Source organism: Lagopus muta, chromosome 3, assembly GCF_023343835.1.
Source record: "Lagopus muta isolate bLagMut1 chromosome 3, bLagMut1 primary, whole genome shotgun sequence".
Taxonomy (NCBI): Eukaryota; Metazoa; Chordata; class Aves; order Galliformes; family Phasianidae; genus Lagopus; species Lagopus muta.
In genome coordinates this window covers 40,644,729-40,664,388 of record NC_064435.1, presented here as the reverse complement: position 1 = coordinate 40,664,388, position 19,660 = coordinate 40,644,729, and the positions used below count along the sequence as shown (strand labels likewise).

The following is a 19,660-nucleotide window of genomic DNA, read 5'->3' as shown; positions in this document are numbered from 1 at the left end:
ACCAGGTTCAGAGTCTTGGCTGTTCACGAAGGAGCAGGACTGCTTCTGGCAGGGTCTTGGCAATGCCAGGCTAAGTATTTGCAAGTAGACCAATTGCTGTATAGAGACAGAAGAGTTGAACTCACCCACCTAGTGAGAATGTATGGGAATTGCTGAATCAGGGCCTGAACCTCTGATTGATCACCTGAGGCAAGCAATGAGTCAGCCCTGGGAGCACAGGTGAAGGCAATTCACCTATGCTGCTGGAAGAGTTAGAGCTTGGCTCCACCTCTCCTAGACCCATTTAAGAGCTGACTAGCAGTGGGGAAGGATCTCTTTTTGGACATCCCTCCTTTTGGAGTTTTCCAGCAAGCCCAGGACAAGGGTAAGCCCTTTATCTATTCTTTTTGCTGGAATGACCTGCTTAGGTAAGTTCTCTTGTATGTTTCTTAATTATAACACCTGTATATTCACTGGCAATACAGAGGGGATCTCTGGCTGTAAAGCATTTCTTTTCAGGAAGTAGTTTAGATGGCTAGCCCTTACGCGAGCCTAGGGTGCTTCTACCCTGTGTCCACTCCTTTTGGTCAACTAGGCAGCACAGGTGCAAACAACTTGACCATGCTCCCCTAGGCTGCCCATGGCCCTTCACTAGGTGCTCAATCACCAGTTCAACAGTGACCTCACAGTTCTCCTACAGAGTCATATGTATTTAATATTTAATTCTATGTCAATGCTTACTCATTTTATCTGCTCTCTTCCAGTTACTCTCTGCACTAGTTAAAAAAGAACTACTTTTCTGTATCTGCAACACAATAATGTGGAGGTATTAGAAAGGACAGCCAGCAGCCTCTGCATAATGCTGGACTGGGCAGTCCATCTCCAAGACATGCACCTTTTCATCTCCAACTAAAAGTTAAAAAATAAAATGAAGAAGAAATCACTTTCTGCAGCCAGTGAATTACCAGGACAATACTAGAAATTCCAGACAACTAGGCACTGCCTGGTTATCTTTGTATTGAGTCAACTCTCAAGTAAGAAATATAAATTAAAAGTCTATAGTCTTTCTATGAAAAAGCAGATGGAATTACAGCAAAATCTTTTACCTCAAGCAAGTCTTGTATTTTTGGGTGGGGGGAAAAAAAATAAAACAAACATCATCCCTGAAATATGTTGACAAGGTATACTCCTGAGGTAGCTAGTGGGAATTCTGGTTATGAGCTCTTTTATGGACTAGTCTGCAGGAAGTACTTTGTTTTCCCCCAGATGTTATGCACATGTCACATTAAAGTGAATTAAGTCCTCATGAGGTACGTGATGATGTGCTGCAGCCAAGAAAATATTTTCTGAGAGGTTCCTCATGGATGTATTCAGTTCCAAACACTGTGAATTTCAGCTGAAACTTACCTTAGGTTTTAATCTGTTATTTCAGTGAATGAACAAAAACATTACATCAAACTTGTCTGACTATAATTATGATAGCTATAAGGAAATAAAGAGTGAGGAATGAGATGAATCTAATATTAACCTGCAATATCTTAGGGGTTTTACTCTTCTCTTAGAAGGCAAAACTAATCTCTGTAACTAAGCTGTTCCTCCCAGACTTTCCATGGGACATCACTATCAGTGATGTCTCTCAGTAGACCAGAGTCACCAGATCAGCAAGCTGAGTGGAAGTTAGCAGAACAAGTGAACCAAATTCTCACAGTCTGCTACAGATTATCAGACAGTAAATCCGCAGTTTTTGGGGGTCTCTAGACCTATAGAGACAAATGTTTTGACACTGATCTAGTTGAAATTGCTCACTATTTTACAGTAAAAGACCTCTTTTTAATCTTACAAATGCTTCAGCTACAGTGGAATTCCTGAAGAACTGAACATTCTTGCACAAATGTGTGCCAAGACAGTGAGGTGTTAATTTTTAGCTCCTGAGAATGGCTCCCTGAAATGTATCTACATTTACTAGAATTATTTTTATATACTTTTGTTTAAAATAATACAAATTCATCAACTGAAATTACTTTTGATTTATGTTGCTTACAATATGAAGGTGACGATGCAGTTTATTGCAAAATATATGTAAGGGCACATTTTTAGAGGGATTACGGCTACCTTGTAAACCATTTAGTCGATGAAAAGGATACATTTTCAGACTGAACAAAGAAAGGATATTTGATGGTGTCCTTTCAGGAAAAGACCATTTGGCTGAAAGTAAACTTCAGTTAATAAACCTCACTTTTATTTCCCTCATGCAAGGTAATATCCTAGAAACAGCACTGCTTACATTTGTCTTCTCAAATACTGTACCACAAATATAGTATGAAGAGTTCATCTCATATAGCTCTTTATTTCCAAGAAGTTTGTGTGTCTTTGGTGTTATAGAAGGTCACCCAGGATACCAGAGGATTGGCGAGCACTGTTCTGTAATTAGAGGGCAAATCAACGTTAATTTCAAGTACATGAAAGAGAGGCAGATTCATGAATAGATAAAGAATACAAGCATTGAATGTGTTAGTTTAAAAAAATGTTCTTAAAATACTGTTTTATTGCAAATATGCATTTTGAGATCTTAAAGTATCCTGTCTGCAAGTCAGTGCACTATGTCCATTACATTTATATTAAATTATTATGCCTTAGCTAAATAAAGGCCCTTATCCCTGATGCTTCATGTTTACGATCCTCCTACAGTAATGTGTATAAAGATACATGGGAGAGAAGGCTAGAAAGCATTTATTTGGCATTTATTGAACAGTGCAATTTTTGGGCTGTCACTAAGTGCAGACACAACTTGAGCACTAAAAGCAATTTTTTTTTTTTTTTTTGAGATTGTTCTTTTGAGACTTCCCTGGATTTCCTTCAGCATTTTCTAATGTTTTTCTGACATAGCATGAAATGGGTACGCAAAGAGTGTCGGTCTGCTTTATGAGCTGTACACGAAAAGCTTTAAAGCACAGAAACCTACACACTTGGTATTTAAGGAAACAGGAAGCCAGAAAGGTTTGAGAGAAGATGGCTAGGAGAAGGGAAGGTGGAACACAAACTCTTTAACTTTGACTTCTTTCTTCTGCTCATTTCTGAAAAAGCTAAAATGGCCATTTGTTACTGAATTGATTTCTACCATGTTTTTACTACTTATGCCAGTCAAATTTCTAACTTGAGCAGGAATTAACACTAGTGTTTTTTAACATACAGTGTATGGAAGTCAGAATCTAAAACCTAATGTTAACAAGCACAAGTATTTCATTTCAACAAAAGGAAGGATGTTATTGCAGAGCCTGAGTTAATGCAAGGGCAAAGTCACAATTTGCTGCACCAAATGCAAAAATTTCAATTTCTGAAACTAATTTAGCAGATTTATGCACGTGTACTTCCTAATGCTTATTAAACAGTGATATGTACTTATTGAAATACAATCCCTACCTCAAAATTAGCATTTTCTATATTGTTATATGCAACACACTTGTTAGCATTTCCACACAAACTTTTATTTGCATGTACTAACATTTTTGACTATGTAATCTTAAAACTCTATTAACATTGATTCCTTTCTTTCATGTGATAGGAGTAATGCATGCATTTCATAAAGCAATCTATTTCATCTCCTAGTTCTGTCTTCAGTCTCACATTGAACTACCACAGAACCAGTAATGATCCCTTTGCATAACTAGTGAGGCCTGTACTATAATAAGTTTATGATCAAGAATGCTTTGTAATGGTGCTTGCATTTCTGCAGGGAGAACAGCCTCTGCATACAAAATTCTTATAGAGCAGGTTTTTTTCCTTAACTGGTTCATTCTTACAACAAGATAAGCTATCCTGCATATTTTTACCCTGTACAGGAAAAACTTAGGAATGGTCTTACTTTGTGCATTTTAAATACTCTGTTGTTAAAATCAGTGATAATATCAAAAATAAGAATCAATGAATATAATTCTTATGAAGTATTAAAATACTGTTTCATGTAAGCCGAGTTTCAGACTGGAATAAAACTTTACCTTGAATAATATCACATGTTATTCATCTGTCAGGCACCATAGTTTTGGTAGTTGCTGCTACTATGCCACCTGAAAATGCATGAAAAAGCACCTTTTGTTTTCTTGATTGCATGGTATGACAGAGACTCTGAAATTAATGCCTTCTATTTATTTTCATGGCTGCAAATTCTCAGTTATAAAGGACTCTCTCTGAACATATTTACTACTGTTAATCAATTCATGTGGATGAGCTGATCAAGATGCTCTTCATTTTGTGGTGTAATAGCTGCATGTGACCATGCAGAACATGGCTTGTCTTTCGTGTCATTCTTGCTACTGCTGAAATGCACCACTCACCTCTCACTGTGCTCACATCCATTGTTTAGTCTCCATAAACGTTCAGGGAATATTAATGAATATTAAAGGGTGCAATTTTTTTTTCCACATGGAGGAATTCAATTCCATGCCTTTTCTTCATATACATTTCCATGTCAGATGCCATTTTGTCAGACTGCACCTCTGTTGCCATCTGTCACACTATAACAAAATGTAACAAAATTGGTGGGAACATTCAGCTTCTACTGTCATACTACTGATATCTGCCTTTGATATTGTGGGCCAACAGAATAAATTAGGAGGCATTACTTCTGGAGCAGTCATCATATATTAAATGTCCTTATTTATTGTGTGAATTTTCTTAGCCTATGTTATGGGAGATGCCTTCACAGACCCACTGGAGTTAGAATGATGAATCTTAGCTTGTCAGATTGTTTTTCTATTGAAGGCATGTTTTAATTTTTCATGATTTATCAGGTGGAACTGTGCATAGGTTATGTTATACTTCTTTCATGTTTGAAGTTTATTTCTGATTCCAGTGTAGATGAAGAATGCAGCAATGAGCTCAGATTTACTGAGATCGCTCAGTAAATCAAGTAGAAAGGTTAATTCCAGAAGTGTTCCTATGACTCTTTGCTAAAACATGCACTGAACACCTCATTAAAATCTGCAGTGCCACCTGCAGAAAGAGTAATGATTTCAATTCATAATCTAATCATTTTGGAAAAACTGTTGTCTGCAGAAGCCACTGGTATCATTGCTACTGGGGTCCTTTGATTCTTTTGTCTGGTGACAATAATCTGAATCTTAAAAGCATTGTAAGTCTCAATTGACAAAGCTTTGTTTTGTGGACATCTTGTTCTTTCCTCAAGATAGGATTTTATTTCCAGTAAAATAGAGATGATGATCACAGTAATAACAATAATAAAGCCCACACTTCTAGGCTATTTTGAGAGGTTAGCCTTCCTAGAGAAAGATAAATTTGTCTTTATGGAGAAATTTGTCTTGTGGAAAAGACAAATTGATTTGCTGTGATCATACATAAAAGCTAATTTTGAGAATTCTGTGCCTTAAACATATATTTATGCTTGAATGTATTTGTCTTTATATTTACCTTGAAAATATATATATTTCCTTCTCATATAATCATCATGTTTAGGGTAATTCACCAAAAATGAAAGTCAGTGATATTACAAAGGCACTGAATGTTGCTACAAATCTTGAATATGATTTTCTGTTTTTGGTGGATCTGAGGCCCAAGACTTTCATCTGCTGATTCTAAAAGCTGTTCAAAAGTAGAAAGGATCAACAGGAAACTGAGTAGAACAGCAGTCTCTGAGATACACTGATCAGTATAGTATGTTATTGTATATTTATTCATAATGCCATTGTGTCAATATTCTTGTATTTTTAATAGTAATATATTATTAATAGGTTGGACACCTAGGAAAAATTTCTTTTCTGAAAGACCATTCAATGTGCTGGAATAGGCTGCTCGGGGAAGTAGTGAAGTCAATGTCCCTGCAGGTGTTCAGGAAACATTAAGATGTTGTAACGAGGGATATGGTTTAGGGGGGAAATATTGGTGATAGGTAGAAGGATGGACAAGATGACCTTGGAGTGCTTTTCCAACATTGCTGATCCTATGATTATATTTATATGATATATACAGGTCTCGTGTGTGTCCTATTAAGCAGAATCCAATGAGAAAATGTGTATTTTGTTTAGAGCTTTGTCATTCTTCACATGAGTATCTGAGTGTGTTTTCTTTAAAATGCTGCAGTGATCTTTATTAAATATGACTTCTTCAAAAGTGACCAGAGGCAATAAAGTTGTAGGATACTACCACCTGATTATGATTTTAGTAAACAAGCAAACAAAATTGCCTGCTGTTTATTAGTTATGGTCACTGATTTACATTTTTTGCTATATGCTAGATACCAATAGTGTGATCAGAGCTGTGCAAGATGTGACTGCTCCTTACTCCTCAATGTTGGACATCAGGAGGCAGGATGTTTGTGAAAAGGCTTAGGCAACAGCAATAACAGAAAGGGGGGGGGGGAACAAAACCTTTGCCCCAAATCCTTGGAATAGTTTTCATTTTTGGACCTCTGTATTACGTCAGCAAAAAATGCAACATGACCTTCTGATAACTGAGTGTTCTATAACCTTTCTGAAAGTTGACACTTACAGCAATTTCATACCCTCACTTGTCCTGATGAGCTGAATAATGTGGTTTTCTAGACAGCCATCTAAAAATGCCAGACATTTCCTAATAGTTTACACATGTATTACACATGTATGAGTATAATTTGCACTCCAAACTCTTGAAATCCTACTCCAAAGAGCAATGAGCTCATGGTCCATGACATGAAGGCCAGGAACCTTGATGCTGCTGGGGAAAAAATAATATAAAAAATAACTTTCTTTTCTTAAAGCCTTTCTATTAGGATTTATGTTGGTGTATGCCAGATTAGGTTTCAACTTTGTTCAACATAGAGTGTCTGTGTTGATTAAAGTATGACTTTTTTATTCAGGAAAAACTGCAGTAGTTGCCTCTTTCCCCACTTCTCCACCTTTTTCCTTCAAAAGAACATTAAGAGACTAATGAGTCTAAATATCAACACATCTCTTGTCCATAATTTTGGTTTTATTCATTACCTCAAGCTTTCAATAGTGGCTGTGGTTTATTTCCTGGGTCTCCATACTGTCTCTGAATCAGCATTTATTATTTTTTGCATTTACCACTTTCTTATACTGGACAAAGACATGTTTGTGAAATTTGGTCTCACTGAACTGTCACTGGAGAGTATGTGAGCAGATTTTTTGCTCAGAGCGTAGGTGAGCACTCTTTATCTAGGCTGCCTGAAGCTGTAGTGGATGTTGTCCCTGGGTATGTTCAAGACCAGGTTGGGTGGGACCCTGAGCAACCTGATCTAGTATTAAATGTGGAGGTTGGCAGCCCTGCCTGTGGCAGTGGGGTTGGAGCTTGATCCTTGGATTCCTTTCCAACATAAGTCATTCTGTTATTCTCTTGTTCTATTACTCAAATGCAAATCAAATTACCTTTTAATCAGAAAGATCCTTTACATTTTGCCCTTTGATGGAGGATTTTTCCAGGCTTCTTCAGAATAGTAACCACAAATATTTTCCACAAAATTAACATGCATTACCTTAATTGTATTTAAGGATTCAGTAGTCCACTTGTGAAAGTCACTTAATAAGGGATGAACTCAAAGTCAAATAGCAACAGAGAAATCCACACTTCTCTTTTATTGCTCACATTTCATAGATCAGTCAAGGCACATCTGGATGAAACAGCTATGATTGTGAATGATTAACACAAGAAAAGTGAAAGGTTCACCTTCTGATAAAAACTCAGTGTTGTTCACACAGCACCTCAAGGTGGCTCCCACATTTCTTGAATTTTGATAGTTATAAATCATGTGCACAATTACTCAAACCTGTTTCAACACAGTGGGATGTTTTATTTCATAATTTTTCTTATGGGGATTATGAGTTAGGAAAAAGTTAAAGTAGGAAGATGATATATTAAAAGTCACACTGAAGGACTTCATCTTTTCTATGTCATTTTTGCATACTCAGTGTACAATAGCATGCACTCACCTCTATGACCCAAATTTAAGCATATATTTTAGATTAGTGTTTTTGGCTAGATAATCAGATTCTGCCATTGACTTCAAACATAGTTAAAATCTGTTGCCCTGCCTATCTCTTAAAGAGATCAGTTCTGTAATTGGAGATACTTGAATGTGGTACCCATGGTCTGACTGGGCTACTTTTGTACAACATGCTGTCAGGAGTATTTTCAAAATGGAAATCTATGTTGAAATTATTTTGTATCCAACTTCAAAATGCAATTTTATTGTATCACAGCAGCACTGAAAACTGTTTAGAAGTTCCTTCATAACTTTGATTAAACTGAAATGCTTTAGCAATATAACAAAATGGAGAAGTATTAAGTAACTTGTTTTCATATTTGCAAGAAAAGTTTGTCACAAAAACATTAAGTCGTAAAATTGTTAAGGATTATTGTAATTGCTGCAGAACTATTTCTATACCAGATGCATAATTTAACACAAAGTGAAAATACTTATTTTCATGAGCCCTTGTGTGCTCTTTTAAAAGGAGTCACTTGGAAATGGGAGAAATATTATTCTCTTCACTAGAAGGAAGAAGCTCGAGGCAATACACAAAAGACCTGCAGAAATTAAGAAACTCAATCTAATTTCTTGCTGTACTATTTTCCATTCAATTATGACCGTGTACAGGTTTAAGACAAAATTTTTCTTAAAAGGAAAACAACAAAATTGAGGCTGTTTGCTGTAATCTTGCTGAAGGATAAGAATTCGCATGCAAATCAAATCTTTCATATAGATTTTCTGGTACATGGCTGGTGGCATCACAAGTGTTAATTGCCAGGGTCCCAGTGGAAGAACACTGAGATAAATAACTTGAGGAATCTCCCAATTCTACTCAGTTCATACAATCCAGCTGGTCCTATGTAACCACTCCAGCAATTACATTAAGATGTATCAACAGCAATAAATAAACATGTACAGGCATCTGTTAAGGACCGCGTACAGAAGACTATCCTTGTCATCATTTCTGCAGGAACAGTTTCTGTTGACTTTCACAGATGTCTTATCTATGCATAATCTGATACTGCTGCAGTAATTACACTTCAGGACACTCCACCCAGGCTGTTAATCAACACATTTAGGCATGCAAATTGGCCTAGACACAACAGGAGTTGCCTCCGGGGAATTTCTGCAACCATTTGAAATTCACACCTGGGAGGCTCCTGTAATCATCAGTCAAATATTTAAATGTGAATGCTCAGTTAATTTTAAAGCTGGTCCACTGCCTCAGGCTGATTCTTTATCTCACCTATGCATGTGAACTGGCTAAGGAGTTCCCGATCCTTTCAAGGAATTACTGTGTACACTTTGTACTGAGTACACTGACCATGCATATAGGCACAATGTCTGTACCCGGATACATTATGGTGATAAGAGCAAACTTTATTTTCAGCTGTATAACTGCATCCAACATAAACCCCATAGCCATTGAGTAAACCCCATACCCCATTGAGTAGTCAGAGAAACAGTATTACCAAGATGTGTGATAAATATTCTACATGCAATGTGGTGAAATTACTCTTTGAACTTTTTAGATAATTTCTTGCAAGTTTGGAAAAAAAAAAAAAAAAGGCTAAAATCACAGTGCCTCCTGTTTGATGCTAGCATGTTAGATGATAAGACTGTTAACGTATGGTTGGAAGGGACCTTTTAAGATCATCTAGTTCTAACCCTCCTGCTATAGGCAGGGACATCTCCCTCTAGATCAGGCTCCTCAAAGCCTCATCCAGCCTGCCCTTGAGCACTTCCATTGAGGGAACATCCACAGCCTCTTTGAGCAACCTGTTCCGGTGTCTCATCAACCTCACAGTAAGGAACTTCTTCCTGATATGTCTGAATCTACCCTTCTCCAATTTATATCTATTTTCCCTCCCCAGCTTTCCTGTGGGCCTCCTTCAACTATTGGAAGGTTTCTCTAAGGAACTCCCGGAACCTCTTCTTCTACAGGCTGAAAAGCCCCAGCTCTCTCAGCCTGTCCTCATAGGGTAAGTGCTCCAGCCCTCTGATTGTCTTTGTGATCCTCCTCTGGATCTGCTCCAACAGCATCATGTCACAAGAGCTTTCTTTAAAAAAAAAAAATGTATGGGAAAATATGGAATACAAGCCATTTTTGTATATACAAAAGTTGATTCAACTTTTTTCCTTTTTTGGAAAATGTGAGTTGAAACTTTTTTTTTGTTAAAATCCATTCTAGTAGAATTTTCAATCATTAGGTTTCTCACATCTAAGTTTAACATTTCATATCCTTAATTAGCCTCTCTTATTCTAATTAGAAATTGTACATTGGACCAGACCTTTCCTTTCACTGCTTTTCTCCATTCAATGACTACCCATGTAGTTCCAAAAGTTATGATACATCACGAAGACAACTGAACTTTGTTAAAGTTTCCTTTTTCTTCCTTTATCAGTTTCTCTATTTTTGGAAAAGCTTTCCAGAGGTTTTGTGCTGCTCCTAATGAAAAATAGATGAATTTTAAAAATGTCATATCCTCTCACCTCCTAGGCAAAAGTTTAGTTTAAGAAGAAAACAAAAACAAGTCCATCTTTGGTCCGTGACTTCCTTGTGTTCAGGATGTGAAGCCCCAAATAGTTCATTGTTTTCTGGATACTTGAAAACCTGAAGATCTGTAAAACTTACATCTTCCTTCTGAAAAACAATATTTTGATTCCACTTTTGGCTTTAGAAATATTTTTTTTTATTTCTTCTCACTTTTATTTAAGGATGTTCAGGCCTACAATTCGTTGCTTTTCCACAATTAGTTCTGACAACTTTACCAGACTGAGACCATATGAGACCATACTTTTTAAAGAAATATTTATAATTTACTATTGTGTTTTTCTAATTGAAGTTAATTGATATTATTCAGAGTGCTTATAGATTACACAATAAAAGAGCTATCCATGTGCTATGTTTCTAATGAAATTATGATGACTTTGCTTTTTACAAATTGACTCACAGGTAAACTGGATAGTCAGATAAGAACTAATCAAGTATATTTTCAATAATAATTCTGACAATCATTTAAATTTTTCTCCTCTTAGGTCAGAGTCCAGCCTTCAGAGTTATACACAAACCTGAATGAAATCTCTAAATCTGAAAAACAGCAATATCCATTGTTTGTCAGACATGACAAGCATCAGCTCTAACTAGAAGAAATTACTAGGCATGAATGAACTGAAAAAAGTTAATTTTCCATAGGATCACAAAATTTATTAGAAGAGTCAAAAACAGTACTTGAACATCCCTTTAAAAGAATTAAATAATTGAAGAGAAAACTGTGTCCTCTGATCCATTCAAAATTTTGTTGTTTATGCAGAACCCAAAATTATATCTACAGATATTAGAAATATGTAATTGAAACAAACTGACTCTTTGAAGGTCCAGAAGGCTGTTTTTTGGAACATTTTGGGGCTGTTCTATAGTATTGGCTTTGAAGTCTATCCTCTTCCCACTTCTTATGAACTCATAAGTAAGACAACAAACAAGAGTTTAAACAGTTTCATAGAATCATAGAATCAGCTCAGTTGGAAAAGACTTTCAAGATCTAACATACAACTTTGTGTGCATCTAACAGACGGATACAATACAGACACATTGAGACAAAAATTGTCTTCAATACTTCTGAAACAATAACCATCACCTAAGTAAAACAGATTTTTTTTCTTTTATATCCCATGCTTTTATAATCGCAGTACAGAATACTTATAGATTTCTGTAAGGAAAAATCCAAATTGGCAACAAACAAACAATAAGAAAATCCAATCAATCAAACAAATGAACGGACAAACAAAAAACCCCAATAAAATGACCGTCTGTGAGGGTTAGATAAAACTGTTGATCTAATTTAATGCAGTTAGATCATAATTGAGGTAGGAAACATACTGAACTAATATAAACAAACTATTAAGTTTAATGTCTTTATCCAGATGGCGGAATAAAGTATGTGAGCAATAAATCCACAGATTAATGCTTGGACGATGACCTACTGAATTATAACTTCATAGAAAGTATCAAGAAACACGTCTGGACAATGGATAACCACAATTAACACTTCTAAGTTCAGAAACTCTCTAGAAGCAGCAAATCACTGTTATTGAATTTATACAGATCACATTTCATCCACAGGTGTATGAATTAGCCATAGGAAAAATTCCTCAGTATATGGATCAGTGAGTGCATGTGAACATCAAAGCTGTTTAGTAGGAAGAAGCAGAAGGGATGTGAAATTAATCTCTGACACAATCAGGCTGTGAGGTGATGAAAAGACAGATTCTTACCATACACCCTTTAGGGACAGTAGCTTCCTGCCACCCCAAATGCCACTGGAAGCTGCTGGGCAGCTGTTCAGAGCAGCTGGCAAAGGCTATGAAGGATATGCTTTCCCAAATAACTCTTTTGATCTACCTATAGATCAGAAATTAGGATAGAGACACTGAAAAAACAGCAACAGTGTCTAATTGTAAATGCTTGTCTGTATGACTGGTGCCGCTGCCCAAACTTTGGGTTTTTTGACAACTGAATGGCCTATGTGGTACTGGGCCTGCAGGCACCAGATAGGTTTCGCTTTTCTCAAAGGTGGAAAAAGGTCCTTGGGGGAAATTGGCAAGGCTTTAAACTAGGTTTGAGATCTTTAAGGTAAATGCAGTTCCAGAATAGTGTATCCAAAATTTGGATACAGTTATGGTGCAGAACAGCTATCTGTTCTGCCTTTGAATACTTTAACCCAGACATCTTAAAATTCATGGCAGTTATTTATTTGCCAAAATAGAATTTTGAAAAATAAGTGTTAACATTTGTTGTTCCAGAGAGTTCTCTCTTGTGATCTCTTTGCAACTGAAAATCACAATTTAGGTACTACTGAAGGTTAAATAAAAGTAATGTCAATAACATCTCCTCCTACAAATCAGTGAGAAATTGTTTCTGTGGAGTGCTCAAACACTATAATCAACTGCGGTGAAGAAATGCTTAGCTCTTTAAATGAGCTTTGGGAGCACTGGAATATTAGCTATTATGAACCAAATTTGCCTTCAACTTCTCTTCACCCATCTATGTAATCTCATGTCATGAAAGCTAAAATCTCTACAGCTTAAAGTGGGAAGTGAATCCATCCAACCTACCTTTTTCTCATGATCTACATTTGTCTCTTATCACAGGAGACAGAAGTCCAGGCCACAGAAAGGATAGAAGCCTCAGCTTTCATCTACCTGGATAACATATGTTGCCATTGAACTCAGGGTGACTATTGCTACCTTTTCTCTCATCAATTGCCAGAGTGTAGGGAGTAGCGATGTGTTAAAAAAAAGACTACTGGAGAGATCTTGATTATTCTTTACCCTTCAGTGGGATCTACTTGTAGGAGGAGGTATGGATATTTGCATATGCTCAGAAATTTGAAAAGCTTTTGGATTTCTTTTATTGAGAGTCCACACAACAATTAAAATATGAAAATAGGAAGTGTTCCTGTGCTTTCTCCAATTTGTACCCATGCACAAGAATTAACAAGACACTTTCCAATCTTGACCTGTGATGAGCTGACAAAATTTGGCTGACTTCATTAGGAGCTGCTTATCCAGCAGGAAAAACTGTTCTCAACCTGTGCAACACCAGGCAAGTAAAAGTTATCCAGAACTTTCCAATGTTGTTGGTAACTTCTGGGTGATTCTGAGCAGAATCTTTAGGAGTAAAAATAGGTATCTAACACATCTTCTATGGGGTTGGGCATGCAAGATGAAACAAATTAGAATGGCTTCAGGTTTAATATGTATTTTCACCCTCCCTTATTTTGTACCACTTCTTCCAAAAAGAAAACAAAAACAAAACAAAAAATCCAACAATATTGATAAATGTAATTGTTTTGCATTCTAAATCTATGACAAAAATTATCTTCACAGTGCTCAAAGTGAAAATTTTGCTAAAGAAAAATGAAGGCTGCAGTAGGAATTCAGTAACAAGTTAACTCTAAAAAAAACCCAGTCATTTCATGTTCAAATTTCAAGGGTCTAAATTTAGCATCTTCTGAATTGATCTGGACTGGTAAAAGGTTGTGTTCTTCGAAGCATCTGAGTGTTTAAAGAAATAAGCATACCCAACTAGCTCTTGCTTATTACAAGAGCTTATACTGTTATTTGAAACACTAGTTTTCTCTTATTTGAAAAAAAGAAAAGCAATTAATGATAGAAGTATGAGAATTTTTCCTTTAGAAGTCTCATTAAATTAAAAACCCATAAATTACTGCTTTTGTGAGTGTGAAATTTTGCATAGCTCCTCTTTTGAAGCAGTTACTGGATAGAGCTTTTCTAAGTAATCTTTTTTTTTTTTTTTTTTTTTTCTTTTGCATGACTGTCAAGTACTGCTAGCAATACAGGGACACATAATGACTGCAATTTTTTTCTTGACTATATGTAATTATAGTATGTAGGTACCATTGCAAAGGAGCAATTTTAGTCCGTTACAATCAAAAACTAGTACTTTTAATTTTCTGTTTTATCACAGCAAAAGAATGGGTAGAAAACAATAAGTAGCCATAGCCACATACTTTTCTATTTAAGGTGTATTTCAGACCATCATTTCAGAAAAGACAGAGGCCAAAAGATAAATGCTTTCAGAATACCAGTAAGTTAGCAGAATATGGTAGTTAGAAATTAAGACTAACTTGACAGCACAGATGCTGCTGTACATAAGCTCCACTCTTTTTTTACCTTCTGTTGTATACAGTGAAGTCCAGTTGAAAACTACCCACAGCAAATGCTTGTTTTTAACTTGTCTGTGATCTTGAGTTTTAATAAAGCATTGTATACTTTCTGATATTAGCCAGGAGATACATTCCACCCTACAAATTACTGATCAAGACTCAGCAATAATTGTGTAGATTTATTCCTTCTTATTCTGATGATACGGCAGTCCAGGAAGATATGAGCTCCATAGCTGATAGAAAACAGACAGAAAACAGTATGCACAAGTAACTATGCTAAATAGCATGAGTGCAACTGTTTTCTGGTTGCTAGCTGACTCTCACAAAGCTTTTAAAGTACAAATTTCTTCCCACAGGTAAAATGCAAAACTTCAGGCCCTTCCTTACTTGTTACAAGTGTGAAGTACTGTTATTTTCTGAAGCTTTTAAGAGTGGTAAATGATGAGACTTGAGAAAAAAGAAAGTGAGAAACCACAGGATCTCTTCTCTAAGCCCGTTTTGTTAAGCTATGGTTATGAACTTGGTTAGCAGTAGTCAGTATTCCATAGCTGAAGCTCAAGCAAAAATGTAATAATATATCCTGAAACCAGATAACCCTTTTCTATTTGCTAAAGACTGTTATAAAACAAATTACTGGTTTCCATTTTGATGCTGGTTGTATTTTGTTCATGAAGTTATCACATTCAGAAAAGAAAAATATGCCAATGAAAGCAGTTTACATATCCATGGATAGCACTCTTAGAGGAAACACTTAGCACAGAGAAAACTGCTGAACTAGCATACCTGGAGAACACAGGGAAAAGTGACAGATTGCTTTCTATAAAGCAGTCACACAGCTTACAGTGGCAACAGTTTGATGTGCCACAGCAGTACTGACCCAAGAGCCATGTCACAATCAATCAGCATCTCAAAGAACAATGAAAGAATTTAAAATGCTTAACTAAGCACACAGTAAAAATTTATTAAAACAAGAAGTAACTACCTCTGGCTGCAGATACCTACTGCCTATTATTTAGCTTTACTTGGAAGAATAATCATATGAGCTTAATAACACTTCTAATAACTATCAAAATCACGAGACAACTCACTTTAGTTGCTATGCTCTAATAGTAATTTCAAGTCACATCAGAATGGCAAAATATGCCAAAACAAATCTCATCAACCATAATTTAATTCCAGATTTTCTTCAATATAATATACCTTTACTAAGCCATTGTGCAGTGCAAATCAAGATGTAAGATCAGGAATCAGTAGCATTTATGTGCCTCTTTGTCTCTGGATTAATATTTAGTCTATGAGCACACTTACTAGTAGTGGGACTTCCTTCACATGTATGATACAACTTCATGTTGAGGCTGCTATAACTCAGTAGAAATACCTGCTGTTACCTGTGCCTCACTCTGCTGTCATCAATGTGGATTTGCCATCTCCAGTTCTCTCCACTTCCCATCCCCTTCCAGCTTGCTTTATGCCTGTAGCAGGCTTGGGCACATGCCCCATAATATCATTTAGTAGCCAGGCTTCACGTAGTGTACTGACATAGACAAATCAGTCTTCTACAACTGCATGTGAATCTTTTTCTTGTATTATCTGATTTTTTTCAAGTGCAGATGAGATATAGGTCATAGGAAGATATTTTGCTATGCATTCACATTTACTTTCTCTGTTACAACTTTCACTTTTTTTTTTTTAGTGAAAAAAACAAAATTTTGCTTTACATCTTTAATGAAAATCTTACACTGCAGATGCAAAAAGAAGTTCTGCTGTAGATGGCATGCATTCTAAGTCGTAAAGAATTCAAATTCTAACTATGGTTTCTGTAAGTTCTATACATCATCTATAACTGCAGGAGTAAAAGCTACTCAAAAGTCTTTCTCAGGCATTTTTAAAACTAAATGTTGCCTGACATACTGTCTAAAACTAATTTCAAAGTCTTCTGTAATTATATTTCTATGATGTGATTCACCTTGGAAGTTTGATACCATCATTAAGGTTTCTTTATTCTTCTTTTCAAAGAACTGTCCACAGACAGTACAGATTTACTTCAAGGATTTAAGAAGTAATATAAACTGAATTTCAAAGTCTCACACACTGCTGTGTTTTTTTTTTTAGTCTAATAGTCAGTAGTGAGCTTTCATTAAACATCATTAATAAAGATCTTCTGTTAAGAATGATTGCAAATTTCTCATAAACAGGTGTAAACTGAATAAAAGCATAATGTTCTTAATGTGTATTTAAGTGCTTTAAGTAATTCATTGTTCACAATCATCATGGTAGAATTACATTTGCATTTGAATATCAATTTGAATAAAATATAATGTGAGAGTTATTTTAAAATGCTTGACTACTTCTGTAAGTGCTTCATGTGGAGATACATACACAGCAATGCCATTAATAAAAAATGGACTCCTACAGGCAATCTTCTGTCTGCAATCTCAACCAAGCTCTAGTCTAAATATCTGTATAGTCATTGAATATAAAGATGCTATAATTACGAAACAAGAGAGTTTGGCAAAGGAGATTATAATGACAAAAAGTGACTGGATAGAAAGTAGAAAGCTTACCCATATCCCAGGCTTGCTACAAAACTCCAGAGAAGGGATGTAGGGAATCTTCAAATTTGGGTTTGGGGCTTGCAGATCCTAGGAGAAACTGGGAGAACTGCAGCTGTAGCTCAGCACTCGTTGGTCAGAGTAGGTGTGCAAGCATACCAATCCAGTAGTCTTTTACTGTTAATATAGTAAAATTATAATATTTATGTCTGAAATTTTGAAGACCAAGAATGTTTTTTGTGTAAATCAATGTATGAAGCAAATGTCAGTTATGTCCACCTAGATGGCAGAGTTTTCTTGTTTTCCTGACCCAGCTCTAAGCAAGCGGATTTATACCCTTTCTTTCCAAAACATTCTCTGAGTAAGCATTGCAAAACAAAAATATGTGTAACTAGAGTCACTCAAGCTTCACCTTACAGTATGAAAATAGTATACAAATACTGAAGACAGAAGGATTTTTTGGGGAAGATACCATCACAGACAAGCTGGGAGGTCTTGGCTGGCTTCTGGAACTAGTCAATGGGCTGAGCCTCTCTTCCCTCCAATGGGGATGCCTATTAGGTAAGATTCACATACTCAGTTGCACTGAGCACTTCCCCAGGAAACTTAGAAATTTCTGAAGAATTATTCCATAATTTAATTTGTTTGTGGTTGGCTGTATTATTCATGTTCTTCGTTAACTTCTTATGCTTTGCAGACAGTGTATTTATCATCAAACAAATCAAAATAATCTGTAATCTGTTGCTTTAACAAAGTGCACTATTCACTAATGTGGCCGTGAGTGTACTCATTGAATGCAACCAAACTCCTTAAGGGTGGTTGTGACTAGATGTATTGGGCAGTGTGAAATTTGTGAATCCATAATCGTGATAGTTCATATATTGAATGTGACTGGACTCGGCATCACTCAAAATGTAAGCACAGCCAATCCTCAACCCTCTGATCTCTGAGGACAAGCTTGATTGCAAGGGTTTTATCTTCTGCCAAACTTTTTCCTTTTCCACATGACGTTGGACCTATGAATAGGGAGAAAAATGGCATCCTACAGTGCAATCTGAACAATGCCTCTACTCAGATTGCTCCTAGAGATGCTTCAGGAGCCACAGAATATCTGGTTAGTGACTGATTAGAAGTAATCAAATGCTGATGAAGAGAATAATAACCAGTAACAGGTAAATAGGATTTAGTGAGCCAATGTCCCCTTGCTGCCTATCTCTTGACCTTCTTTAGGAAGGATTTCAGATACAGTGTGATGCATCTTGTTGTTCCTTGAATCTCCCAAAAAGGAAACACATTGTCTGCTGAACCTATCAGTGCTGAAGTACTGTGACCTTCAGTGAAGTCAGCTATTTCTCTAACTAACTATAACTAAATTACATTTAAAAGAATATAAAGCAATACCACTTTTTCTTGTTTGTCAGATTTGTTGTACAAAACCATGGAAATATTATATGCCTCATTGTGTGAACCAGTACAAGAAACGTTCAGTGAACCTGTAGACAAAGCAAGGCTAAAGTGGTAGTCAGGCTGAAACATTGTTCTTTTATCTTGTATGTCTTATTTATTAAAGATAATACATATCTCTCAAAAGTCAGCTTCATCTGATTCCTCTAAGCCTAAGCACAAAGCTTTTCCTGAAGATGTTTAAAACTTGGCTGAGAAAGCAAAAATGGTCAGTTTGAACCCTTATTAAGTTAGTTTCAACTGACAGTTCCATTTTCTTTCTGTAACAATTCCCTTTCCTTGTTTGTTAGTTAGTTTTTTTTTTTTTTTTTTTTTTTTTTTTTTTTTTTTTTTTGCATTTTAAGATTTCATGTTTTCTATTTTGAAAATGCCGTTTTCCCTGCAAATGGCCGCGCGTAACGTCTTTACTATGGGGCTGAACAAAGCCCAAACAAACAAAAAGCAAACATGAAAACAGATCTGAAAGGAAAGAGAGAAACCCTGCAGATCAAGCATGTTTGTGCTAAGATTTATCAACCTTGCCCTCGGGGCCACTTCACACATTTACTGTGTCCTTGCAACAGATGAAACAGTTCTGGGCAGTGACTTTATAAAATCTGTGGCATACCTGAAATGTGCAGCAGACCATTTCTCACTGGTAACGTTTTTTTTTTCTACTCTCAAATGTTTCTCTTCACTGTTGTACTACTTCTAGGCACACCTGGCACTTAGTCTCTTTTACACACACACATACACATGCACAAGAATCATAAAGAAGCTTCTGCCCTTTCAGAGGCTGTTTTATAACTTGGAGTTCACAAGCAAATGTTGAAAATCGCTACTTCCTGATATGTGCTCATTCTCTCTTCTTCATATCTGTGGTGGACTAGGGCTCTTTCAGGAGCTGTCCTTTAAGAGCATGACCCTCTCACATAGCCATTCTGGAGATATCCACCTCTACAGTAGCAGTGGCTCTAAACATTTGTTTGTGCTCTGTGGTGTTGCTTCAAACAAATGGAACC

The 19,660-nt window shown here is 36.2% G+C and overlaps 1 long non-coding RNA gene across 1 annotated transcript; it reads left to right on the top strand.

Annotated features, from left to right (window-relative positions):
* The first annotated feature begins 286 nt into the window (after positions 1-286).
* Positions 287-13,606, top strand: LOC125690772 (uncharacterized). Its single transcript, XR_007375786.1, has 3 exons — positions 287-364; positions 9,829-9,936; positions 13,106-13,606. It is a non-coding gene; the product is annotated as an uncharacterized LOC125690772 (long non-coding RNA).
* The last annotated feature ends 6,054 nt before the right edge of the window (positions 13,607-19,660 follow it).